This window comes from Lissotriton helveticus, chromosome 1_1, assembly GCF_964261635.1.
Source record: "Lissotriton helveticus chromosome 1_1, aLisHel1.1, whole genome shotgun sequence".
In the NCBI taxonomy this organism is placed as follows: Eukaryota; Metazoa; Chordata; class Amphibia; order Caudata; family Salamandridae; genus Lissotriton; species Lissotriton helveticus.
Window position 1 is genome coordinate 22,391,525 of NC_136057.1, and position 27,012 is coordinate 22,418,536.

Consider the following 27,012-nt stretch of genomic DNA (forward strand, 5'->3'; position numbering starts at 1 on the left):
TGTTGATCCACGCAGATTCCAGAACTTTCCACCACAGAAATGTGAGGAAAATGTGTTTTTTTGGTCAAATGTTTATGTTTGCAAGGGATTCTGGGTAACAAAACCTGGGGGTGGGCAGGCGAGTCACCCCATCCTGAATTGCCCTGGGTGTCTAGTTTTCAAAAATGTATAGGTTTGCTAGGTTTCCCTAGGTGCTGGCAGAGCTACGGCGCAAAAACAAAAGGTAGTCTTTTTGTCCAAATCGTGCTAAATTTCACTGGGAAATTGAGGTGCGACCATGCTGCGTTTTGCACTGTTTCATGTCGCAGCCACTATGCCTACCCACGCAAGTGAGGTACCATTTTTTTTGGGAGACCTGGGGGCACGCTGGGTGGGTGGAAATTTGTTGATCCACGCAGATTCCAGAACTTTCCACCACAGAAATGTGAGGAAAATGTGTTTTTTTTATCAAATTTCTATGTTTTCAAGGGATTCTGGGTAACAAACCCTGGGGGTAGGCAGGCGAGTCACCCCATCCTGAATTCCCCTGGGTGTCTAGTTTTCAAAAATGTATAGGTTTCCTAGGTTTCCCTAGGTGCCGGCAGAGCTAGGGTGCAAAAACTACAGGTAGGCACTTTGCCAAAAAAGGGTCAATTTGTAACTGCTAAATTTAGGTGTGACCACGTTGCATTTTGCGCCGTTTCCTGTCGCAGGCACAAGGCCGACCCACACAAGTGAGGTACCGTTTTTATCGGGACACTTGGGGTAATTCAGATTTGTAAAACAACTGTTATTACCAATTGAGCTTTCATGGATTTCTCCCTTTGAATGAAAGACATTGTGTAAAAAAAAAATCTTTATGAAAAATGACCAATAATTCTCATGCTAGTATGAGTATTCCCAACTTTGAAAATGTGCAATTATATACTGTTTCTGAACTCTATAATTTGTACCCAATTCAGAAATACATAGGTGTCTTTCATACAGATTATTCCATGTATACATTTTCCAAGACAAAGTGCACTATACCCAGTAAATGAAAAAATACCATTGCAAGTTGCTGCTCAGTTTTTGGATCTGGGTTCGTCGGGTTCTTGGTGAAACTACAAGTCCTATATATCCCCACAACCAGGAAGGTCTAACGGATGTAACGGTATATTGCTTTCCAAGAGCTGTCAAAATTAGAAAAAGTTATAGGTGAAAACGTTGAGACAAAAGGCTGTTTTTTTCAACAAAATTTCAAATATTCCAATATCTAACTGTTAGTTTCTATAACGAAACCTTCATGGATTTAGACAAATGACCCCTTTCTGAATTCAGAATTTTGTCTACTTTTCGAAAATGTAAAGCTTTCCAGGATCCATTATTGCTTTCAAACTCATTTCTACCATTAACTGGAAGGAGGTGGAAAGCTCTAAAAATAGCAAAAATAGACTATGTCCCAGAAAAATGCCAAAACTGAGTGAAAAATTTCGGTTCTCTGACAAAAGTCTGTCATTCCCTGAAAGCTGAGAAAATGGAGATTTCAGCCCCACAAACCCTTTTGTGATACCATTTTCAGGGAAACACCCAGAGGCTTTCATTTGCAGCCCGTTTTTCCCATTTTTCTGAAAAAAACAAAAAAATCACTATATTTTGGTTAATTTCTGGGCCCCCTCCAAGGGAATCCACAAACCCTGGGCGCCTTTAGAATCCACATGATGTTGGAAGAAAAGGACGCAAATTCGGCGTGGATACCTTATGTGGTCAAAAAGTTACAAGGGCCTAAGCGCGCACTACTCCAAAACACCAAAAAAAGCCTCAGCACAGGAGGGGAAAAGGCCTAGCAGCGAAGGGGTTAAAAAGTACTCTGAATGAAAGCAAAATGCAGTTTAAACAGTGTTTTTACTCAAAATCGACTTTTGTATTTTGGGCATTAAAAACATGAATATCCTACAATTTTCTTGCATAATATGCATTATTAGATTGTTTATTACATAACCCATGAGTCAGGCATTTGAAAATAATAACTTATACTTTATAAAAATGAGCTTATTTGCGCCTATGCTAAGGGAAAATTATACACACGAATGTTTGTCATTTTAGTGATGCAACATAACTCAAATCAAATTTTGATGCTAGGGGGTCATAGTATAAGTGTTAAGCTTCATAAATATTAAAAAACGATTTTTGTAGCACTTATTTCTAATAATTATTTTTCATAATTAATAATTATTTTTTCTCTAATAAAACCAATTATTCCTTTTTGTGATTGTTCTACATATAAGAGCCCACTTCATCCCTTGCCTCTCATTTTAAATGCATTAACTCACAAACCTAAACGCATATGCCTAACTTAAAACGCGTCACAAAACCTGCGTCACATTTCGCGCCACTTTTATGAAAAAGGGCTGTCATGCAAAATTTCCACCCGTGTTTAACTAGAGAGGTGCTGGCTGAATTAACCTTCTTATTAAATATACTGCAGCTGAAAATGTTTGCCTGTGAACATCTAACACAGTGCATTTAAGGGAAAATGCTGTAAATGTATTTATTTTTGCAAAAAACATGTAATTTCGTTTTTGTCTGAGGCCTTATTTATATCCATTAAATGTGACCCACACATATTGAGCTCATTTCAGACATAAACAGAAAGTGTTGAAAACATTTAGGACACACAATACAGCGCGCTCTAACCATTTCTTGTAAATAGCGTTGTCGCAATTTACAACAAAACCCACAAACAAAATAGACATTTAAACACACATTTAAACACATATTTAAACCCACAATTCAACACTCAGGACGAAAACAGGACAGTCCAGACTGTACGTAGCTGTAACCATATTTACAAGAAACACTTCTCAATAGTGTTCAAAAAGACTGCATAAACAGCGCAACAGACCACTGTATGTGCAAGAAACCAAAAATACACTCAATACACTAGCTTTAGGTGGCAGAACACCAAAAATCGTTTTGCATGTAAAATTGCCCAGAGCAAAGGATCCTTGTTTTGCATTATGTCATATTTTAATTCCCTGGGGATACAAAATCACCAAGGAAGAAATATGTTTGTATATCTAAACCTATTTAGATATTCCCTAATGGAAGCCGGCAAATTCAAACGTATACCAAAGTTGGCCAACACAAATCTCCAAAAATGCTAAGATCAGGCATCCTGTATCCCACTAATCTAGCTTCTAAACTTCAAGGGGTTATCTCTATCGATACACTCGTAAATTTACAAAACCCTCGGTTATTGAAAATTGCAATGTTCAAATAATCTTAAGCGCAATACCAAAGAACTAAGTAATGGGCGCGACCCACAAATACTTACCAAAATACCAAAGAACTAAGGAGTGGGCGCGACCCACAAAACTAAGGAATGGGCGCGACCCACAAATACTTCAACTGGAGCAGATGGAGAAAAGTCTCTTCATATCCGCCTACACAAATTGCAATTCGCATATCCAAACCTATACAAATCTATCAAAGCTATAGCAAACAAATAGTTGTCCAAATTCTAACTGCCAATTCCCAACTGCACTAACAGTCTCTTTTCTTAAAAAAACACTTACGCCAAAAAGAAAGGGTTTCTCAATCAAGAGTGGCATCTTTTGGAGATTCTGAGTCAGAAAAAATCAAAAACATACTGAGCCGCAAAGACAGAGAATCCCCCAGAACCTCTGTGCACAGAGTACCTTTTTTGTATATTTCTGTCTTGCCTTCCCCAGCAGTTTTCCATCCTCTGACACAGTTACTCCTCAGATAGCCACTGGACGATCGAGCCGCGAGTTGGGCGCCATTTGTGGTTCTAGAAAATCCACATACTCCTACTCAGGGGTCTTACCAATAGGTAGTCCATTCAAAAAGCAGCAAAGGAATTGATAGAGAATCTGAAATATGAAAAGACATCTTTATTACATACAACAGTGAGGCTACGTCGCCCAGCCACGCCTAAAAGCGACTGAATGAGATAGCCTGCCTTCATGGACTCCGCACAGTCCTTTTATACAGTTTTTTATGCCTTAGGCACATATTTGAAATACATTCCCAGAACGTGCACACAGATGCAAAACCCACTTTCAAGATAAGTCCAGGCCATAAACAATGTCCACATAATGAATACATTCTTTAGCTGACAAGGCCGGATAACCCCAAAACAGTAAGATCACAGCCCATGGCATAAATAGCTCGTGGAGGCAGGAACAGGGACAGATGAAAGTAAGATAGGCAGGGTGTGTATGCGATGAAAAGGTTTATGGCATGTTGGGCCTTGATGTTATCTTGCTCGGCCACTGGGAGAGGAACTGACCAAACAGGCTCGGCCTGGGGCAATGGTTTCACCTGGTCCAGGTCAGGAAAAAGTCAAACAAGGTGTACGTGGCCTTTTGGAATCGAATTTAGCTGTGTGTTATAGCCTATGTAAAGGGCAACACACAACATGGCTGCTGTACAACAAAATGGATGCCAAGGGTTCAAAACGAAAATGACAATTTCGAGGTGAAATTGTTACTGGAACATAACGAAAATGCGTGTACATAGTGTACTAGCCATTCTCGGTCTTTTGAATCGTCATGCTATGACAAAGTTTATTACATAGAAGCAGAATTTAAAGTACCACAGTTCACGGTATTTAATGCGGCCAATAGGTCAAGCAGGATGAGGACCACTCTGCCACCCTCGTCCACCACTTTACGGATTTCATCTGTCGCCATTATCAAGGCTGATTCGGTGGAATGCCTTGCTCTAAAGCCATGTTGGGAGGAGTCAAGAAGTTGCCTGTGATCCAAGTAGTTAATAAGTTCAACGTTAATAGCCTTTTCCAGTATTTTAGACGGTAAAGGTAGACAAGATATCGGATGACAATTCTTTACCTCAGCCGGATCCAGGGTGGGTTTCGTAATAATAGGCCTGATGCAAGCTTTTTGCCATAACTGTGGGTAAATACTGGTGCTAATTACCCCGTTCAGGAGAGGGGTAATATGTATGCTGATTTGGTCAGATACCAAATGCAGTATTGATGGAGGACAGGGGTCCAAAGGCGAGCCAGATTTTGTCGAGAGTAATAGGTCATTGACTTTCTCTGCAGCTAAAACAGAGAACTCTGATAGGCTACTCTAAGGGGAATTATCCACCGGAGGATCCTCATAGTTTTCAGTAGCCGTTGTCACAGTCTTCTGTAGTTCGTCATAGACTGCATGAACTTTATTTTGAAAGAAGGAAGCAATTTTGTCCACAAAGTTTTGGTCCGGTTTAAAATGGCTATCCTGTGGGCGTTTAGATAGGGCTGCAACAGTTTTAAAAAGCTCCTTCGAAGAGTTTTTTGCTTCATATATTTTAGTTGTATAGTAGCTTTTGCACCTTTAATGGATTCCTTATATTCCTCCCAGGCCAAGTTGCAGACTATTTTGTGTTTTCCACAATAGTCTGTCCTCCAAAGCTGCTCAAGACGTCTGCATTTGGCTTTTATAAGTCTGAGCTCGTCCCCATACCAAGGTGCTGTTGCTCGATTCTTTTTGGCTGCTTGATTGTTTCAGGGACAAGTTGGTCAATAGATGACCTGATCCAGTGATCAACATTGTTTGCCGCAACATCAGGGTCAAGCCTAGTGTTAGGGAGATTGACTGCCAAGGAGGCAGCCAATTTATTTTGTTGGATATCTTTCCAACAACGGAGCTTGACCAGGGTCGGTCTGTTCCTCAGACCTCTACTAGTTCTAGGGTTAGCAAAGTTAAAAAGTATTACATGATGGTCTGACCAAGGTATGGGTAGTACACTTGTCAGACCTATACCCTGGTTATTCGTGAATATGCCATCCAGGGTACGGACAGCTAAGTGAGTAGGCCCCAGCACTATCTGTTTCAGCCCATGTCCTGCCAGATTGTCCATCAATGCAGCAGTTTTCCCATCATTATTAGCTTCAAGATGGAAGTTGAAGTCCCCTAACATTGTAAATGTCGGGGTGTCGAGGCATGACTCAAGGAAAGTCTGAAGTGCAGAGCTGAACGGGGGCCGCGCCCCAAGGGGTCTGTAAATAAGGAGCCCTCGAAAGAGCAATGTGGTATTGCTTTTGATGCTAAAGATCATCGCCTCTGCTTCCAGTACTGACACCTGGTCAGTCCTCACCATGAACTGAGACCTGTGTACTATGGCAAACTACCCCCCACCCCCTTTTTCCCAAGCCTAACTGCACAGGCTACCTGATAAACCAGCGGGTAGAGAAACATTCCAATCTGGTTCAGAGGCATTTTATCCCAGGTTTCTGTTAAAAAGACTAAGTCAGGTTTTAAAAGTTGACTCATATCTTCAAGTTCATATTTATGTTTCCCCATTGATCTTGTATTCAATAGAATGCACCTAATACTGTTGTTAGTATCGACCTGCGGTCTCATAGGTTTCGCTTATATCTGCCGAGGGGCGTTGTTTGCCAAAGATCCTCGGGATCCCCCCCTCCCGCTGGTACTGAATTTGTAACTATCTGGTAGGGACATAGGGATATTAGCCCCTCTTTCCCTGGCACTAATGCATTTGCTGTACTGACACTGGGCAGTTAGGCCACAAGAGTAGCATCTTACTTTACAGTGAAAGTTTCTGTCGACTAGTAGTTTGGGATTTGGGCACTGGCTCTTATTCAGGCTGATCAGTACCTCCCGTGTATATATACTTTTTTTGGGCATGAAAACAGCAGGGGGTTTGCCACTGTGCGCGGTCCAGGCGCAGACGGGCTTGCCTTTTGCTCGCCCGCTTGGCGGCTGCGCTGCAGCCGTGCTTTTATTTCCCCCCGCGGCACTGCATGAGGATCAGAGCCCCGCCCCTAAGCACTTCCTGAACAAACGGAAGTGCTACAACGGGATCGGTCCACGATTGCCAGGCCTAGGACGTGAAAAAGTGGGTATCTAAGGTAAAACTTTCAAATGTAATACCATTTTAGAGGAATCGTGATTAAAAATAGCAGCAAACAGAACATTCTAGTTAATGCAGTGGTTTTAAAATGATTTGCTTATGTGATCATAAAAGCATTTAAAAGCACTGAGGATTCAGATTCAAATGTATACAGTATAGCAATAATATAGAATGCAACTAGGCAAACAAGATTCAAAAAGACGCAGGATGAGCGTGGTGTGTGAAGAGTCTGGCAGTATAAGATATCCCTGGACCAGCCTATGTGGGGATACTGGTGCAGCCCACTCTGGCCCTGTTATACTCTTTAAAAACTGTTTAGAATTTCCGCATTTCAAACTATTCCTATTGCGAAAAGATAGCAGTGGGAGAACCCACAGAGCACCAACCCGAATGGCTACCTCACTGTTGCTGGTGAGGGGGTGTTTATGGGAGAGACCTAGCCCTTCATGGGTGAATTCCCGTAAGTAATGTACCAAAATATTGGTAATCTAGCGGGGAGGGGGAAAGATCACAACCTATTTCGGGGTTTGGTGTGGGAAGGGGAGGGGGGAATAGTTGACACTCTTACAATGGCGAGGAACCAGAAATTGTCAAATAGAAATTACACTGAAGTAGAACCCAGCCATAGCACATGTACAACATCAGGCTCAGATTGAAACTATTGTGGACTGGCAGATACCCAAAATTGAGCCAGCCCCAAAACAGCCTCTAAGCGCAACCACAAATATAGCCACACTAGAACAAGAGACATGACACCCATATCATTTCTCACCTGGAAAATTTGTGGGTTAAACGACCAAAGGAAAACACGACTAACACAATCAGGCATAATATAGACATGTGTTTCCTACAATCTTACACCTTCAACACTAGCAAAACTCAGATCAAAGAGATGGGAACACATATGTGCTGCAACCTACTAGAATTACTCTAGGGTAGTGGCGATCCTCATCCGCAGAGAGCTAGGTTGGATAACCACGGCCAGACAAACAGATCCCAAAGGTAGATACATCATAATAACCGGCCACCTTAGAGGACAGAAAATCACACTGGTGACAGTGTATGGCCCGAACTCTGACGACCCAGAATTCTGCTGCAAGGTGTGGTCGGAAGTACTTAAAGCAGGGGACAACACGGTTATATAGGGAGGGTACTAAAATTTAGGCCTAGACGACACAGAATATCGCATGGGGGCAGTCCGCAGCTTATACCACAAGGCGACGTCCCACCTACAATCCATCCTAGGGGACGACTATCTAATTGATATCTGGAGACTAAAGCACCCCGACAGACTTGAGGGCACATGCCTAACAATGCACCACAAGGCATGGTCCAGATTAGACTACTGGCGGCTCCTGACTAGGGAGGCTGCCTCCTGGGTGACAGACATTCAGCATATGCTGCATTCCCTCGCTGACCACGCTTCAGTGCTTCTAAAACTACTGCCCCCCCATACAATGCCACAAGCATTTACATGGAAGCTCCCATCTGAGATGCTACTGGATGCAGTGTTTTTTGAGGAAATCAGACACGAGATAGTGACACACTTCGAGCTAAATGAGAACTCAGTAAAATCCCCAGCACTCATATGGGAAGCTTTCAAAGCAATAATAAGGGGGGCATGTATAGCTAAACAAGCGGGAGTACTCAAATCCATTAGATGCACGCTAACGTTAACTAAGGTGGAAATTAGCGATGCTGAAACCACATAATACCAATCCAGTGACCCTGCCCTGCTAGCCAAAATTAGAGAGAAGATCACAGTCTACAACGAAGAGGCAGAGAGGGAGGCTAAGTGTCTGGGGAAGTACTCTCTGGCGCAAGATATGGAGAGGGAGTCAGGCCTGGGAAAACACTAGCTACCATACTGAAGAAACCTTCTCATCTGCTTATATAGCCAAACTCCTAGACAAAGACTCCAATTTAACATAGGAACCGGCTGCTATTCCAGGCATCATCACCTAATTTTACGAAGGATTGTACACTGCTCAACCCACACAGGAGTCCAGCACACTAAAAGTGTACTGGAACACAATAAAGTAGTATGACTCAATGAGGCATGAAGAGAGTACTCAGATGTCCCATTTACAGTGGAAGACTTTGTACAAACAATCCTGAGCATGCCTGGGGATAAAGCCCCTGGCTCAGATGGCCTTACAACCACATTCTACAAAACATATGCATCAATAATAGCACCACATCTGCTTAAAGTGTACGAGGAGGCACTGGAAACTGGCGTCCTCCACCCATCCATGCAAGAGGCATTAATCATCACAGTCCCTAAGCCAAGCAAAACAGTGAACGAGTGTGATTCATACCGCCCGCTGTCACTAATAAATGTGAACAATAAAATATACGCCAAAATGCTGTCTTCACACCTACAGCAACTCATGCCAGAAATCGTGCACCCAGACCAATCCGGTTTCATACCAGGCAGATCCACATCCCATAATCTCCGTGCTATCTGCACACTCCTGCATTATCTACACCCACAGGTGCCTGCGGTAGCGGCTCTATTAGACGCCACTAAGGTGTTTGACAGCCTGGAATGGCTTTACATGTTCGCCCTTCTAGCCCGAATTGACCTAAGCACAATTCATGTGCTTAGGTTGGAGCGATTACCACAGTGCCCTGCTATCTCTCCCTAACAAGGCTGTGGCACTAGCAGCTTTCATGACAGTCGCTGCTGTGTAGCAAACTTGTAGCAAACTTTACACCCCACCGAATCAATTTTATGGCTTTCTTTATCTGGTGGTACTGTCGAAGTTGGAGCTGTGGCATGTTGCTTCTTCGCAGCCACCACAATAACAGAATCTGGAGTTGGGTCCATCCTAAGGAAAGTAGGATACTGTTCTGGAGGCCGGTATTTTTTCTGCAGCCTGGAAGGAGCTGACTTAGCAGTAGAGGGTGTCAAGAAAAGGAGTCGTTTCTGTCCTGTAAAGGTATGGACCGACTTTCAAGTGGCCGCCTTGCAGATTTCTGCAATTGGAACATTACGGAGCAAAGCTGTTGTGGCAGCTTTACCCCTGGTGGAATGAGCCTTAGGTTTACCCCCTAAGGTCTTATTAGCTTGTTGGTAACACAGCTGTATGCAGGACACAATCCACCTAGAGATGGACTGTTTCGAGGTCGCAAGACCCGTCCTGACCGATCCATAATTGATAAACAATTGGTCTGACCTACGAATATCTTTGGTTTTATCCAGATAAAATTTCAACACCCTCCTAACATCCAGGGAATGTAAAGACCTTTCCGCTGGAGATGAAGGATTCTGAAAAAACGTAGGCAAAGTTATGGTCTGGTTGACATGAAAATCAGAAATAACCTTGGGTGAGTACGCATAACAACCTTAGCAGCATCAAATACAGTATAAGGTTCTTGGCAACACAACGCCTGAATTTCACTCACCCTGCGGGCCGATGTAATGGCCACGAGGAACGCCGCCTTCCAGGACAGGTGCTGCAACGAAGCCTTATGAATAGGTTCAAAAGGCTCCTTCATCAATCTGGACAGCACCACATTCAATTCCCATAAAGGCGAAGGAAGCCTGACAGGAGGGAATACTTTCTTCAAGCCTTCCAGAAAATCTTTGATCACAGGGATCTGGAAGAAGGAAGTCTGTGAAGGGCATTTCCTGTAGGCAGTCAATGCAGCGAGATGAACCTTAATGGAATGAACATTAAGTCCAGACTGCGCCAAATGTAGAAGGTAAGGAAGAATGACATCCTCCTTGCACGTCGTAGGGTCATAGTTCTTGGACTTGCACCAGATACAGAACCTCTTCCACTTGTAAGCATAGGAAGTCCGAGTGGAAGGTCGCTTAGACTCCTTCAGTAGGTCCATGCAATCTTCGGGCAGATTCAAATGTCCATATTGCACTATCTCAGGAGCCATGCCGCCAAACTCAAAGACGAGAGGTTGGGGTGCAGCATCTGTCCCCCGAACTTCGTGAGAAGGTCTGGCCTGCACAGCAGCCGTATGTGAGAAAGGAGAGACCGGTGAAGCAGGTCGTGAACCACCACTGCCTGGGCCATTCCGGAGCAATAAGTATCATCCGCGCCCTGGACCGGGCCAGCTTAATGAGTACTGCCGGAATCAGGGGAATGGGTGGAAAAGCGTACAGAAAGCTGTTCGACCAGTTGATCCATAGTGCGCCCCCCGCTGGTAGTACCTGGAGGCGAAGTCTCGGCATTTCCTGTTTTCAGCTGTGGCGAACAGATCTACGTCTGGAGTCCCCCACCTTGCGAAGACTTCTCCTAGTACGTCGTTGTTTATGACCCATTCGTGGTTTTCCTGGAGCAGTCTGCTCAGTGCGTCCGCCTGAACATTCTGCACACCTGGCAGATGGGTAGCCGTTATCGTCAGTCCTCTGGCTAGAAGCCAGTGCCAGATTGCCTGCGCCTCCTGCGACAGGGTGCGCGATCTCGAGCCCCCCTGCTTGTTGAGGTAATACATTGTGGTCGTATTGTCCGTCTGTACAAGCAGCGAGTTGGTCTGAAAGGACGGATGAAAGGCCTTCAGTGCCAAGTGAACAGCTCTGAGTTCCAGGAAATTGATGTGATACGTGGCCTCCATCGGGGACCACGTTCCTTGAATCTGTAAGTCTCCGGAGTGCGCCCCCCAGCCTTGGAGAGAAGCATCCGTCACGACAGTCTGAGTGGGAATGTCCTTGTGGAAAGGGACCCCTCTGAGGAGATTCTCCGCCGAACACCACCACTTCAGAGACTGAAGAGCATGCAGAAACAGTCGTATCTTGTCGTCCCAAGATCCTTTCCTCTGATCCCACTGGTCCTCCAAGCACTCTTGCAACGGTCTCATGTGCAGTCGTGCGTGTGGCGTTAGGTAGATACAAGAGGCCATCGATCCCAGTAGAGAAGACACCGTCCACACTGTTGTAGATGGAGTGATCATAAGAGCCTGAGCCTTCCGAAAGAGTGATAATCGTCTCTCCTCCGAAGGAGACACGCTTGCTGACAGCGTATTGATGGAGGCTCCCAAGTACTGTATGCACTGGACCGGAGTCGGGACAGACTTGGACATGTTGATGTGCAACCCCGGCTTGTTCAAGAGAACGCACGTCTTCTGGAATTGGGCTTGCGCTTCCGAGAAGGAGGAGGCCTTGATCAACCAATCGTCCAGGTACGGGTAGACGAACACCTTGTTCTTTCTCAGGTGCGCCACTACCATCCGCCATGCACTTCGAGAATGTTCTCGGCGCAGACTTCAGTCCGAATGGCAGTACTGAGTATTGATAATGATTGGCGCCGACTTGGAATCGCAGGAACTTCCTGTGTTTGTGTGCAATGGGCACATGGAGGTACGCATCTTGTAGGTCTATAGCACATAGCCAGTCCCCCTGTTGCAACTGAGGATAAATCTGATGCAACGACAGCATGCAAAACTTTTCTCTGCGAATCCACTTGTTTGCCTGTCGCAAGTCCAGAATGGGCCTGAACTCGTTCTTATCCTTCTTGCGAACCAGGAAGAACCGGGAGTACAGACCTCTTCCTCTTTGAGACCGAGGTACGTCTTCTATCGCCCTTTTCCTTAACAGGATATCGGTCTCCGCCTGGAGCTCGCGCAGCTGAAACTGCGAGCTGACCGGTGGAATTGCTGGAGGCGGGCCGGTGAACCGAAGACTGTATCCATTGCAAACAATACTCAGCACCCACTTGTCCTGAGTAATTTTTCTTCACTCTGCCAGAAAAAATTGAACGCTTCCCGCCACCGGAGTGGGTAATGGATGTAGGGGAAGTAAGCGCTCAGGGCCTAGACCCGGCCGGGCCTTTAGTCGCTGTTGCTGACTGTTGGCCGCCTCTTCCTTTCTGTCGCTTCTGGAACGGCCTTCGGAACTGCTGCTGTTGTTGCTGCTGTTGCTGTCCCGAAGCCTGGCCACGCCCTCTGCCCTGTCCACCGAACCCTCTCTGGAACGGGCGGTACGATTTCTTAGTATCCTTGGGCTTTTCCAGGCCCACCGCCGTGAGCGTTTTGGCCTCCGCCTTCATGCGGGCCATTTCGTCATCGGCGTGTTTTCCAAACAGGGTTTCGCAGGAGAATGGTAGATTGGCAACCCTTTGTTGTGCGTCAGGTTTTAGTGACGTGAGGCGTAGCCAAGCGTGTCTTGGCTGGTTAATCGCATGGCAGAAGCCATGCGCTGCCAGTAGGGAAGAATCGGCTGCAGCACTGATGACCTGATTCGCCACCAGCATCCTCTCATTCAACACCTCCTGGAAATCTTCTCTCTTGTCACGAGGCAGGTGTTCCACAAACTGCTGGAGGGATTCCCAGAGGGCTCGGTCATACCGCCCCAACAAAGCCGTGGCACTCGCAGCCTTCATGGAGGTCGCCGATGTCCCACAAACCTTTCTCCCAGCCGAATCCATCCATCTAGATTCCTTATCTGGTGGGACTGTGGATGACGGAGTGGTGGCATGCTGTTTCCGAGCCACCGTCACTACCACAGAGTCTGTGGGGGGGGGTCCACCCTTAGAAAAGCCGGATCCGAGTCGGGAGCCCAGTATTTTTTCTGCAGTCTCGAGGAGTCGCCTTAGTCACCGCCGGGGTGAGGAAAAGGTCCATGGCGGGCTCCACCAGGCCCGGTACCAGTGGTAGTAATGGGCGAGACAGATGTTTCTGGTGAAGCGTCTCGAAGATCACCGATGTCTTGGGCGTGGGCACCGTCAATGAAATGCCCAACTTCGCTACACCTCGTAAAAGGACATCATGAAAGGACACCAGATCGTCAACCGGTGACACCCTTGTCTCCGGTGACTCCGACAAAGTCAGAGAATAGTCCCTGGTCCCCGAGGACCTCGTCTGGGAACGAGACCTGCGCCTCCTATGGCGTTGTCTTGACCGTGTGGATGACCTGTTGCGCGATAATTCCCTCCTCCTGGAGCGAGAGCGCGATCTCCCAGTACGTGGACGCTCCGCAGGCCTCTGTGGAGGTGTCTTCCTTGGCCTATCCTGGGGTAGTGGTTTTGGAGTCCCCTTAGGCGGTGTAGGTAGCGGAGGCAGGGACACCGACCTCAGTGGAGGAAAAGGTATCTCCGACCGAGGAGCAGGCCCACGTGGCGGAAGCGGTGGTGGTGGTTGTCCCGCGGGAGGAAGTGGTGGAAGAGGAGGATTGATGGGAGGATCCTCTCTAGGTAAAGGAGGCGGGGGGGTCTTAGGCCGAGGTGGTGTATAAACCACCGAGTACACCGAGCCCGGTAACTTCTTCGGGGGAGGGACTGTGTAGGAGAGTAGGGTCTGCTATCCTATGGTCACCCCAATTTTTGCTTTTCGCTTCACTGGTTCTCGACTTAATGTGGCTGTGGGCCTGTTAATCAGACCCCCAGCCTGCTGTTCTCTCTCTAAATTCAGAGACATGTACTATAGGTACATAACCAATTTGGTACTGGACACCTTGTCAGCCCCTATCCAGTGAACACTAGGTGCCAAGGGCATAGGTGCATCCAAGGCCTACCAGGGGCTGCAGCATATCTTTTGCCACCCCTGGCTGGTACTTAAATCGACACAACTGGCTGTTCACACAGCTGGGGCAAGGTGGTGTACTCACCCCTTGCTTAGATATAGTGGGGCAGATTTATGAAGGCCTTGCGCTGCCGGTGCGTCACTTTTTCCCATGTTAAAAATGACGCACCGGCGGCGCAAGACCTTCATAAATCTGCCCCAGTATACCTATATCTAAACCTATATCTGGACACATATATACCTATCAGTCACTCCTATAGCAGGCCTTTACAATCCTGGAGGCAGAGTGCTTGGTTTTATGTGAGATGGTGCTCTAGCATGAGCTGAGCCTGTCTGCAGTGTTCGGAACCATTTCCTTACTTCTGTTCCAGTGATACTGCCATACCATATACTCTTAAGTGCATTATAATCCTCGCGGTTATTGCTAACTTTGGTTTGGCTTTATCAAAACATGTCGTGTTTGGTGTCATACTCGGGGTGAAAATTGCAAAAAACACAGTTGATGGACAGAATGTAGAACAATGTCATACATTCATCCCAGTACAAGGATCTGGGCCTAAATCCATCGAACTACCAAGACATGACTTGGTAGTTCGGACTGGACTGTTCCCATGAGGCACAGGGTCAGAGCTGATTTGCATATAGCCAGTGTCTAACCCAGGGTGGTGTGGAGTGCAAAAAAACGATGGATTTAGGCCCAGATCCTTGTACTGGGGTGAATGTATGACATTGTTCTACATTCTGTCCATCAACTGTGTTTTTTGCAATTTTCACCCCGAGTGGGCTGGGTATGCTCAGACGTGAGTCCCAGGCTCTCCACACCACTGGAGTCAAGCTATCCAGGCTGAATGAAGGCTGATAGCCAGAAACCGGTCCTTGGATGCTTGATTCCGGTCTGGGAAAGACATGGCTTGGTAGTTCGGACTGGACTGTTCCCATGAGGCACAGGGTCAGAGCTGATTTGCATATAGCCAGTGTCTAACCCAGGGTGGTGTGGAGTGCAAAAAAACGATGGATTTAGGCCCAGATCCTTGTACTGGGGTGAATGTATGACATTGTTCTACATTCTGTCCATCAACTGTGTTTTTTGCAATTTTCAGCCCGAGTGGGCTGGGTATGCTCAGACGTGAGTCCCAGGCTCTCCACACCACTGGAGTCAAGCTATCCAGGCTGAATGAAGGCTGATAGCCAGAAACCGGTCCTTGGATGCTTGATTCCGGTCTGGGAAAGACATGGCTTGGTAGTTCGGACTGGACTGTTCCCATGAGGCACAGGGTCAGAGCTGATTTGCATATAGCCAGTGTCTAACCCAGGGTGGTGTGGAGTGCAAAAAAACGATGGATTTAGGCCCAGATCCTTGTACTGGGGTGAATGCATGACATTGTTCTACATTCTGTCCATCAACTGTGTTTTTTGCTGTGATAGTGGTGGCAATGTTTGGCAGCATGTGAGCATCTGCGCTATGATGGTGTCCACATGTGGTATTTTGCTGGACTTGGCCTAATAGAAGTAACTCGTGGATGATAATGGAAATCTATGGAGTGACTGTGCCCATCCCAGCTACACCGCGGGCCCTGAATACTGAGCTTTGTTCCCAATATGAAAAACTTGTATATGGCAGCAAAACGTCGCTATTTCCATTAAAGGCTGAAGTTGGTTGAGCAATATATATATATACATATATAAATCTAATATTTAACTCTTAATCTGAATTGCTGTGTGAGGCCCTATCCAGCAGGATCGGTTTAATCTGACTGCTCCCCGAATCTGGGCGTTTCCATACCCTATGTGGGTTGGCACTGGGACACTTGTTTTGCACCACGCCGTTTCTACGGGGATTCTCAACCACTTAAATTTGGAATGTTTCTCGGGCCGCCTTTATGAACTTCACCTTTAAGCCATGGCACAAGTCCTGCGGGTACATGCCGGTAGACAGACGTCCACCCTACCAAGAAGTTGGGCCCCACTGAAATATGCCGAGCTCGTTGTGGTTTAATTTCCTGACACCGGGACACCTTCAGCAGAGTCTGCAGGTTGTCTGCTTTCCTTCAGAGCAGCGACCTGCAGGCAGGGAGGAGACTTTCCAATTTTAAATTCGAGCTGGACCCAAAACGGGAGCTGTAGTTAAGGGGCCGGCAGGTTTGCTTTTGTTCGAGTATGCTGCAGGGAGCCATCCTACACCTGGATTGAAATGAAGTGGAGGGAAAGAAGGGCCACAGCTTACTCCACAAGTACTTAAGAGAGGCATGGTTTGACTCTGTTCAGCCCCTATATATAAGAGATGTGTCTGCACTGAATACATGTCAGGTTGGCCTGTCCCAGTATTTACACAAATCACATTTAAGAAACAACCATCTTGTATTTCTTTTATAGCGCTACTCATCCAAATTCAGGGTGTCGGAGCGCTTTACCTCCCATGCATACATTCTGCATTGACAATACATCATATGTGTGTAAATCAATGTACAGGATGTGTTACATAAGACAGAGAGGGTTACAAAGTGTAGGAGCCACATGTCCTTCGTAACTCGAGTTATAATAGAAGGATTACAGTTTATAAACTGCAGGAAACAAAAGGATCTCTGTATTAAAAGCAGTAACCCACTTACTTAGCTACATACAACAGAAATCTGTCATCTGCATATTACATGATGTACTTTGCAGGAGATAAATTAACCCTCTATAGTACTTTGATTCAAAACTGAGACTAGACAAACAGTGCCCACTGCAGCAAATGTGTGCCTCCAGATGTATTTGACCATTATTATTAATCCATGGGATTTACTGTGCACACAGTGATCTCTGCAGCAGCTGCCTCAACCATAGGCGAGTTTTAAAATGTAGACTTTGCAACCAATTAAGCAGGACAGATTTACGGCCACAGTTCTCCTTGTTGCAGGGTTTTAAACAATAAATGTATAAATTGAGGTCCAGATTCTGCGTGGGGGTTGAGTCACATTTTTCCATCACCCAAACCAAAATCTCATTTATTAAATCCCGTAATTCGATCAAACGTACTCCTGGTAGTCGTTAAAGATACCTTTGAGGTCTTAAGGTCGGATGTCACTTCCTGTGAGGTGAGGGGTTGTAATGTCCTGTGATGCCGTGATGTCACGCGCAGAGACGTCACTTTCCATGATGTCACTTGCATACTGCCTTTCTTGGTTAGTATTCCCACTTGTTTTTAGGACTCGCGCCCTGTTGTTAGCAATGCGAAAATAGTGCCAATAAATGCCAAATGTTTCCAAACTTGACTTGGAGACCCCCTCGCGCACGCACGCACGTCTGACGCAGGGAGGCTTGCTCACTTCACTACAAGCTCAGCTTTAACAGATCATCAGCGACCACTGGCAGGTGAGGAGGGAGGGAGTCGTGCTGGCTTGCAACAAGCAAGCTAGGCAGCTTCCTTGCGGCGCCACCTGCAGCATCGAGCGCTGTACTGCAGCTGTGAAATCAAACTACGGTCCATTTGCCAGAGTTCCAAACGCAAAAGCGCACTTGCATTTAGGAACTGGAAAAACAAAGGTACAAGGGGGGGGTTCAGTGAAGATCAGTGCTTTAAATGGGGGGATAAAGTGCAGGTACTCATCTAAATGTGGCGAGTGGGCGGGGCTTAGGGAAAGACATGCTTCTTGACTTATATACTACTTGCGGCACATACCAAAACACATTAGAAATGTATTTCAATATGCAAAGAAGGTGTGTTTACTCATTACACAACGAAAGCCAAACGAGGTGATGTTTTCACAATTTCTCGTTTTGTAATATTTGCAACATCACTCCTGTTAATAGCTGTTGCTTGGGACAGTACCATATATTATCGAGCGACACAGAAAGAAACAAGTAGAGGTGCATAAACAAGCATTCCACACATTTCCTTTAATATACCTTTAAAGAGTGTGTCTATCCTCCCCCCCTATCTCTCATATTAGGCTCGTACAAAAACAATCACAGGCAAGCACAAAGGCAAGGAGACAAACAATATATAGGTCGACATGTTTCGGCAATACATAAGGACACTTCTATCCTCTGCCTTCCTCAGGACCTAATCAGCCCATATGCAAAAGGATTTCACTAGACACCTAGGATTCCAGGTGAAACGGTTATTTTCTTCTTATTTTACACTTTTTTGGTGTTTATGTTGCACATTGCAGTAGCAATTCCACTTATAGGTCCTGAGGAAGGCAGAGGATAGAAGTGTCCTTTTTTTAAAATTTCAAATGATTTTTATTTGGAAGAGAATTTATATACATACAGAGTACAGTATATAGGTATACATTAGAGGTAGCCTGCGGGCTACATTGAGCGCCTGGTGGGTTACATACGTCCTCTTTGGGGCCATAAGTGTGGCATTCATTGGCGTCGCAGAATAATCATGATCTAGGCGGTGATATAATCGGCTTTGAGTTCGCCCCTGCTGAAAGGATAAACAGAAGTCGGAGCGGAGAGAAAGAATAGGAAAGAAGGACTATGTTGTTCATGTGGTGGTTAGCCACCCAGGTTATCCCAGTTTGCGGTTGTTGGATATGAGGGGGGGGGGGGTGGTGGAGCCCTGGGGTCTGTCTAGGGTGGTTTGTAAGTACTCAGGTAGTTGTCCAGGGAGAGCCACATCTCCCCTTTAGGTTTGGTGTTGGAGGTTATGTTGTCCGCCCCCGTAAGAAGGTGATCCAGTTGAACCAGCTTTTGAAGGATGCCTTCCTTGTGTCTTTCCAGTTCATTAGGATGGTCTTAACAGCCGCTGTGAGTAGGAGGTCAACTAGTTCGCTGTCGTCCTTGGACTGGATTTCGGGGGCCATGAAGGCAGTGGCTAACCCTTGGAAGTCTAGTTGCATTGAGAGCCCTAGCTTGTCATTTATGAATCCTTTTATTTTACCCCAGAAGGTCTTGACTTTGGGGCAGTAGAGGATAAGGTGCACCAGATCCCCTTTTTGTTTGTGGCAGTTCCAGCATAAGTTGCTATCGCGTATACCGCTCGCCGCAAGGCGTGCTGGGGTCCAGTATGCCTTGTGGAGTAGCCAGTATTTTGTTTGCGCTAGTGTTGGGGTGACTTTGTTTTGGGACGCTGATGACCAAAAGCGAGACTTCTCTTTCTCACTGAGTCGTCTAGTGTGTAGGGTCTCCCAGTATTCTAGTGTTTTGTTGTTTAGTCCTGTTGTCGCTGGGCTTAGGAGTTTGTAAAGGTGTGACGTCTGATGCCCGACCTTGTTTAGGTTCGCCATATATTGTAGTATGTGGGGGGCACCCTTGTTTAAGTCTGCTCTTGTGATTGTAGTCTTTATTTTTAGAAAGTTATAGAGTTCCATGTCTGATAAGTTGTGTGCGTGCTTCAGGTTGTCGAATGTGAGTGGTGCACTGCGGCATTCTAGCTGGATTGGCGTTGAGATACCTCGCTTATACCAGGCCTCCATGTTCAGTGTCTTATCCTTATATTTTATTTTTGAGTTTAACCAGATTGACTCCCATTTCGTGTTTTTGATGCTGGTTTCCATTCTTTTGTCTACTTTTAGGAGGGCGTTCTTAGTGTTTTTGTGTATGGTGTTGTTGTTGATCGCGGTGTGTTTGTTCGCTGTGAGTAGGGCTGAGGGGTCGAGGCCATTAAGGATTCTTTTCTCTAAAGAGAGCCATACCGGTGTGTATGTTTGTTCTGGGGCTAGCCAGTGTATTCCTTGTTTGGCTATGCATGCCGCTTGAAAAGTTTTAAAGTTGGTGAGATTGAGACCCCCTAAGGTTTTGTTTAGTCTTAGCTTCTGTAGGCTTATTCTAGGTTTTTTTGTCCCTCTACAGGAAGTTGTTTATGAGCTTGTCTAGTCGCTTGTGGAAATATTCTGTGGTGACAAGTGGGAGCATGTTAAGTAGGTAGTTAACCATGGGTGTTAGCATCATTTTTATGGTTTCCACTCTCCCCTACCAGCTGATGAATCTTGGTGACCACGCTTCTAGCTTCTCTTTCAGTTTCTTTAGTGTTATTTTCTCGTTGTAGTCTAGCGTGGTTTTGAGGTCTCTTCCGAAGTAAATACCTAGGTATTTCAGGAATTTCTTCTTTTGCCACGTCAGTCCAGAGCCCCCTAGTGTTTCCCTGGTTGTGTGGACATTTAGCGGTTTGCATTCCGACTTGTCCTTGTTTAGTTTGTAGCCAGATACTTGTGTATACTCCTCAATGGTGGTCATTAGCGCAGCTATCGATTGGCCTGAGTTCTCCGTTATAATGAGGACGTCGTCCGCATAGGCAGCTAGCTTGACCGTGTCTCCACTGATTGGGATTCCTCTTATTTCCTTGTTGTTCCTGATCATCGTCAGTAGCGGTTCTAGGTCTAATAGAAAGAGAGCTGGGGAGAGTGGGCAGCCTTGCCATGTGCCTCTTTCCAGGGTGAGCGGTTGCCGATGCACCCCCGTAGACCACCACACGTGCTCTTAGTTCGTTATAGAGCGCCATCACCATTCTCCTGAAGTTTTCCCCCAGCCCGAACTTTTGCATACATTTTTCAAGGAAGTGCCACGACACTCTGTCAAAGGCTTTCTCCGCGTCGAGGGCAATCATGACTGCTGGGTCGCTGCTTGTGGAGGCGTGATTTATTAAGTGGCATAGGAGTCTTGTGTTGTCGCTGGACATCCTATTTTTGAGGAAACCCACTTGAGAGTTGTGTATAAGATTGGGGAGCTGCGCGTTTAGTCTCGCTGCTAGGACCTTTGCATATATCTTGCAGTCAACGTTAATTAGGGAAATGGGCCTGTAGTTTTGTGGGTGTTGTGGGTCCTTGCCTTCTTTGGGGATGACTATTATGTTGGCCTCAGCCATTGAGTTAGTCATCTTCCCCTGTGTGATGCAGTGCGAGAAGACCTCTGTCATCGTGGGCTTGAGTAGAGGGAGGAATTGTTTATAAAATCTCGCTGTGTAGCCGTCTGGACCTGGGGCTTTGTTGTCTTTAAGGCCCGCCACCGCTCTTTCTATTTCAGCTCCTGTCATGTCCTGTTCTAGCGATTCCCTCTGTGACTCTGACAGCGTGGGCAGGGGCAGCCTGTCTAGGAGACTGGCCCCACCATCCGTGTTGAGGTTCCTATCTTCCCTGTAGAGGTCCTCGTAGAACTCTTGTAAGACCCTGAGGATTTCCTTGTTCGATGTTTGTGATTTCTTTTTGGTATCTGTCACTGCTGTGATTATGTACTGCCTCTGCTTGCTCTTAAGGTACGAGGCCAGCGCCTTCACCGCCTTATTCGCATAGATTAATTGCTTTGTATTTGTTTATCCAGACGCCTGCCCTCTCACTCAGGATCTTGTTGAGTTCGTACTTCGTCTTTGTTAGTTCTGTGAGTGTGTTCCTGTCTTGTATGTTGGAGATATGGGATGTTTCTAGCTTTTTGATCTTTTTCTCGAGGTCTAGAACCTTCTTTTCCTTTCTCTGTTCATTCTAGCCTTAATATAGAGTAGTCTCCCCCTGACTGTGGCCTTCATGGCGTCCCAGAGGTTGCCTCTATCCGTGTCAGGGGTGTCGTTGAACTCTAGGTATTCTTTTATGGTCTTTTCTATCTCGGCCAAGTTGGTGGATTTTTTGAGGATGTCGCTATTGAGTCTCCTCCTGTGGCTTATCTGCTCGTTGTGTCTCCCGCTCAGTGTTAGGCTGATGTGTGTGTGGTCTGAGATTGATATGGGTACTATTTCTGTTTGGTCAATGAGGTGTGTGTGTGAGGCTGACATCAGGATGTAGTCGATCCTGCTGTAGGAATTGTGTGGGTGGGAGTAGAATGTATAGTCCCTGGTGTCCGAGTTCTGCAGTCTCCAGAGATCTCTAAGTTGGAGTTTGGCGCATAGTTTTTTTAGGTTATTCTCCCCCTGAGAGCAGTGGCTGGTTCTTTGAGGGTGTCTGTCTGTGATCTGGTCTAGCACTTGGTTGAGATCCCCTGCTACTATTAGGAGGTCCTCTTGGGGTAGTTTACCTAGTCTGTCCTCAATCTCGCTCTATAACGCTTTGTCTTCGGTGTTGGGGCCATAGATGTTGGCGATATGGATCGTCTCCTCCCCCTTCTTAGGCTCGTTATTAGTAATCTCCCTTCCTCATCTGCGTAGGTGTCGTGTAGTGTTAATTTAGACTTTTTGTTTATCAGTGTGATGACTCTTCTCTTTTTGTGAACTGCAGGTGAGCATACTGACTGTTTGATCCAATTTGCTCTTAGTCTCGCAAGTTAGTTTTGTCTCTTGGAGCACGCATACATCGCTCTTTAGCTTGGCTAGGTATTCTAAGACCTTCCTTCTCTTGACGGGATGGTTGAGGCCCTTGGTGTTGAAGGACTCCACTTTGATGTCAGTTAGAAGTTGGATATGTGGTGTGTGTGTCATCCTTCATGTTGTGTGTCGCTCCTAAGTGAGGGCCATTTGTGTCTGTGCGTCTGTGCTGCTGCTGGGTATTGGCTCAGGGCCATTGCTATTTCCCTCTCGCCCTTATGAGTCCCCCGAGTTGCCGTGATACCTAGTGGACCTTTGTATTTGTCCAAGAGTAAGAAGGAAAAGGTAGGGAGAAGGAGAAGAGATTGGAAACAGGTAAGCATGGAAAGCAAAAAGAACTGTACTCAAGAGGCCCCCCATTCCCCCGCCCCCACCTCCCTCCCCCTGCTGATTGCTATGTGGGCATGCGACAGGAAAGTTCCCTCCCTCTCCCCTCCCCCCGAGGCAGGCGGTGTGTTCTCCCCTGAGCCCCTCATAGGCGCTCCTTTGAATGTCTCTGTTCGCCTGGTGATCTCTTTGCCCCTATAGACCTCGCTAGGTTTCAAAGAGGTAGGGTAGGGTGCTCATTATACAAAGGATATAGGTATGGTTCTGCCATGTCGCTGTCCCATTGCTGTGCATACGTCCCTTTGTCGCTGCATCCCATCTGATTGCTATGTCTTTGAGGTAGGTGTTGTAGTGGGCAAGATGTAGAGAGCATGAGGTAGATCCATTGTTCGTGTTATGAGGTAGGTAATAGGCTTTAGCTTGCAACATTTCTTTTTGTCTTTTTGTTTCCTTGTCCTGACTACTTTCCGGTGTGTTGTCGTCTTTCGAATGCCTTGGTGGATTTCAACATCCACTCGCCTCCCCGTTGTCCGGTGACGCACTCCTTTTTGCCCCGCCAGGGTTCTGTGCTTCCATGTCCTCTTGTGGTGACCCCTGGAGGTATCTTCTCAGCTCGCAGGGGTCATCAAAGATCATTCTTGCGGGCCCTGCAAAGCTGAAAGTGACATCGCTTTTCCTCAGTCTGTCTCTTAGCGCTAGGAATCCCTTCCTGGTAGCCACCGTCTGTCTCGAGAAGTCCTGTGTAATGATTATTTTGTTGCCATTCCATTTCAGGTTTGGGTTTTTACGTGCTACTGCAAAGATCGCCTCAGTATGGGTTGATCTTAGGGGTCTGCAGATTATTGGTCGGAGGCTCCTGCCCTGCGGTGGTTTAGTTGCAGGCACCCTGTAGGCCTTGTCAATTTCGAACTGCCTATCGAACTTGATTCCCGTTAGTTGTGGAATTAGCTCTTCAATAAGGGATGTGCATGAACCCGGCTTGTCTTCATCCCCCTCTGGGATACCCAGGATGCGTATGTTTCCCCTTCTTGCGCGGTCGTCATGTTCCGCTAGAAGCTTTTGGAGGATGTTGGAGGTCTTGGTGATGTCCATTAGCGATTTGTTGCTTTGCAGGCTAACATCCTCTATATCGTTGATGCGCTTTTCTGCTGCGTCTATCCTGACGTTTGTCTTGTGTTGGTCTGCTCTTATGGCTGCCAGCTCTAATTGCATACTGTCGATTGTAGTTTTAGTTGACTTGGCCAGGTCGTTACCTTCGTTGACCTTCTTCTGTATCATGTCTAGAGTTATTTCGTTTCTTGGTTTTTGTGGGAATTCAGGTATGTCTTTCCTGTAGTTTTTGGTATCGCTGCTGGGTTTGCCATCTTGTCCGGCCTTTGTGTCGAAGCCTCTTCTGGTCAGATAGCTAACTAGCCTACCTTCCTTCTGTAGCGAAGTTATGGGTTTAGTTGTTTCACCTCTTGGTGTCTTTTTCTCTATTCTGTATCTGCTGGGTTCTCTAATGTTTCTCGTCCTGGTCTTTGCTCCTGCCAGCTCTAAACCTGTGATGCTCTTCCTTGTGGCAAGGTTTTGCAGTGCCTCTGTGACTTCTGTTGCTTCTTGTGCGGTAGCCTTGGTCTTTGTACTTTGTCTCCTCCCTCTTGTGTTGGGGTTCCGCCGCGCTCGCTTCCCCGCAGCTACGCTCTGGTGTCTTAGAGCCCCTGTGATTCGTTTGGCCCAGTGGCGGTCGGTTGTTGTGTTTCTGCGGCACTCTGTGAGTGGGCCGGTCGTGCTCTGTAGGTTGGGTCAGCCGTTAGGTTTTTTGGCGCTTGAGAATGATCTTTATTTCGTATCTCTGCGTGCCTTTTATTGGCGATTACTTGGTTGTTGGTTACTTCGTCTTGGTCTGGACCTCTTTGAGAGCCCCCTACCCTGGTCTTAGCCCTTGTTTGTGCAGTTGTGCTGTTCCACTGGTTTGCTGGCGGTTGCGGGGTGTGGGTCGTGTGGTTCGTTATCTGGTCCCCTCTTTTTGTACCTTGTAGTTGCTTGCTTTACTGTGCACCGTTCGCGGTTGAGGCCGGCCGGGCACGCTAGGCAAAAGTATACAAAATGGTGGCTCCCAGTAGCGCTTTCATTTTCCTTGGTGGTATCGCTTTCTGCATAGGGCACTATTACTTGTTGCCTCGCCGATCACAGAGCCCCGTTGGTATTGGTTAGCAAGTGCGGGGGGTCAATGACCTCCCAGAGGAGCCCATTCGCTACTTGCCGCCGCTTGTTTTTTCAGTGCACCGTTCCGCGGCTGAGGCCAGCAGAGTGCGATCTCAGTATGCAGTATACAAAATGGCGGCCCCCAGTAGCGCTTTCGTTTTCCCTTGCTGGTTTCGCTTTTGCAGGTTGCGCTGTTACTTTGCCGCTTCGTTGGTCACGGACCCCCATTAGTATTAGTTAACAGGTGCAGGGTGTCAAATGGCCCTCAGGAGGTGCTCCCTTTGTTTTTGGCAGTTGATCGCTTTTTGTGCACCGTTCGCGGCTGAGGCAGGGAGGGTGCAGTCTCAGTGAGGCAAATAAAAATGGCGCCCCCATACGCGCTTTCGTTTCCCTTGTTGTTGGTATCGCTTTTGCAAGGGGGACTATTACTTGTTGCTTTGCCCCTTCTGACTTTTCGCGTGGGTTCCTTGGGTCCGGTTGGGGGTCGGGGTATTAGTCAATCAATCAAATCAATCAGGAGTTTGGTAAAGCGCGACTACTCACCCGTAAGGGTCTCAAGGCGCTAGGGGTGGGGGGGCTTGGGGGGGTGCAGGTTCCATTCCATCAAGGAGGGGGTCTGTCGAAGAGCCAGGTTTTGAGGTTTCTTGCGAAGATTGGGAGCGATGTTGTCTGTCTGAGGTGGAGCGGAAGGGCGTTCCATGCTTTGGCCGCGAGGAAGGAGAAGGAGCGGCCTCCCGATCTGGTCTTTCTGGTGCGGGGGACCACAGCGTAGGAAAGCTGGGCTGATCGTAGGGTCCTTTGGGGTGCGTGGAATTTGAGTCGGCTGTTCAGGTATGCTGGTCCGGTGCCGTGGAGGGCCTTGTGTGCGTGGGTGAGCATCTTAAAGGTGATTCTCGCCTCGACGGGGAGCCAGTGGAGTGTGCGCAGGTGCTGGGAGATGTGGCAGTGTTTTGGCAGGTTGAGGACCAGTCTTGCGGCGGCGTTCTGGATGTTCTGTAGCTTGCGGATGAGGTTTTTGTTTATTCCGGCGTAGAGTGCGTTGCCGTAGTCGAGTCTGCTGGTGACCAGGGCGTGAGTGACTGTCTTTCGGTGTTCGAGGGGGATCCATTTGAAGGTCTTACGAAGGAGGCGGAGGGTGTGGAAGCAGGAAGATGAGACAGAGTTGATCTGGCGGTCCATTTTGAGCTCGGAGTCCAGGATGATTCCCAGGTTGCGTGCGTGGTCTGTGGGGGTTGGCGGGTTTCCGAGGGCGGTGGGCCACCAGGTGTCACTCCAGGCGTCGGGGTTTGGGCCCATGATGAGTACTTCTGTTTTGTTGGTGTTTAGTTGTAGGCAGCTGTTTTTCATCCATTTGGCGACGGCTTCCATGCCTTTTCGAAAGTTGCGTCTGGCGGTGTTGGGCTCGTTGGATAGGGAGAGGATGAGCTGGGTGTCGTCTGCATATGACACGATGTTGAGTCCGTAGGTTCTGACGATGGGGGCAAGTGGAGCCATGTAGATGTTGAAGAGCGTCGGGCTGAGAGAGGAGCCCTGGGGGACTCCGCAGGTGATAGGTGTGGGGTCCGAGAGGAAAGGGGGGAGTCTGACCTGCTGCGTCCTGCTGGAGAGGAAGGAGCAGATCCAGTCAAGGGCCTTGTCCTGGATTCCTGCATCGTAGAGTCTGCGTATTAGGGTGCGGTGGGAGACTGTGTCGAACGCCGCTGATAGGTCGAGGAGGATGAGGGCTACTGTTTCTCCTTTGTCCAGTAAGGTGCGGATGTCGTCTGTTGCGGCGAGGAGGGCGGTTTCCGTACTGTGTTTTTTTCTGAAGCCGGATTGGGAGGAGTCGAGGATGTTATGTTCTTCAATGAATGTGGCGAGTTGGCTGTTGATGGCTTTCTCGATGACTTTCGCTGGGAACGGGAGCAGGGAGATGGGTCTGTAGTTTTTGAGGTCGGTGG

At 47.2% G+C, this 27,012-nt stretch overlaps 1 long non-coding RNA gene across 1 annotated transcript in view; it reads right to left on the reverse strand.

Annotated features, from left to right (window-relative positions):
• LOC144815258 (uncharacterized) overlaps positions 1 to 27,012 on the reverse strand; it is a 438,302-nt gene that overhangs the window by 188,854 nt on the left and 222,436 nt on the right. The window lies entirely within an intron of this gene.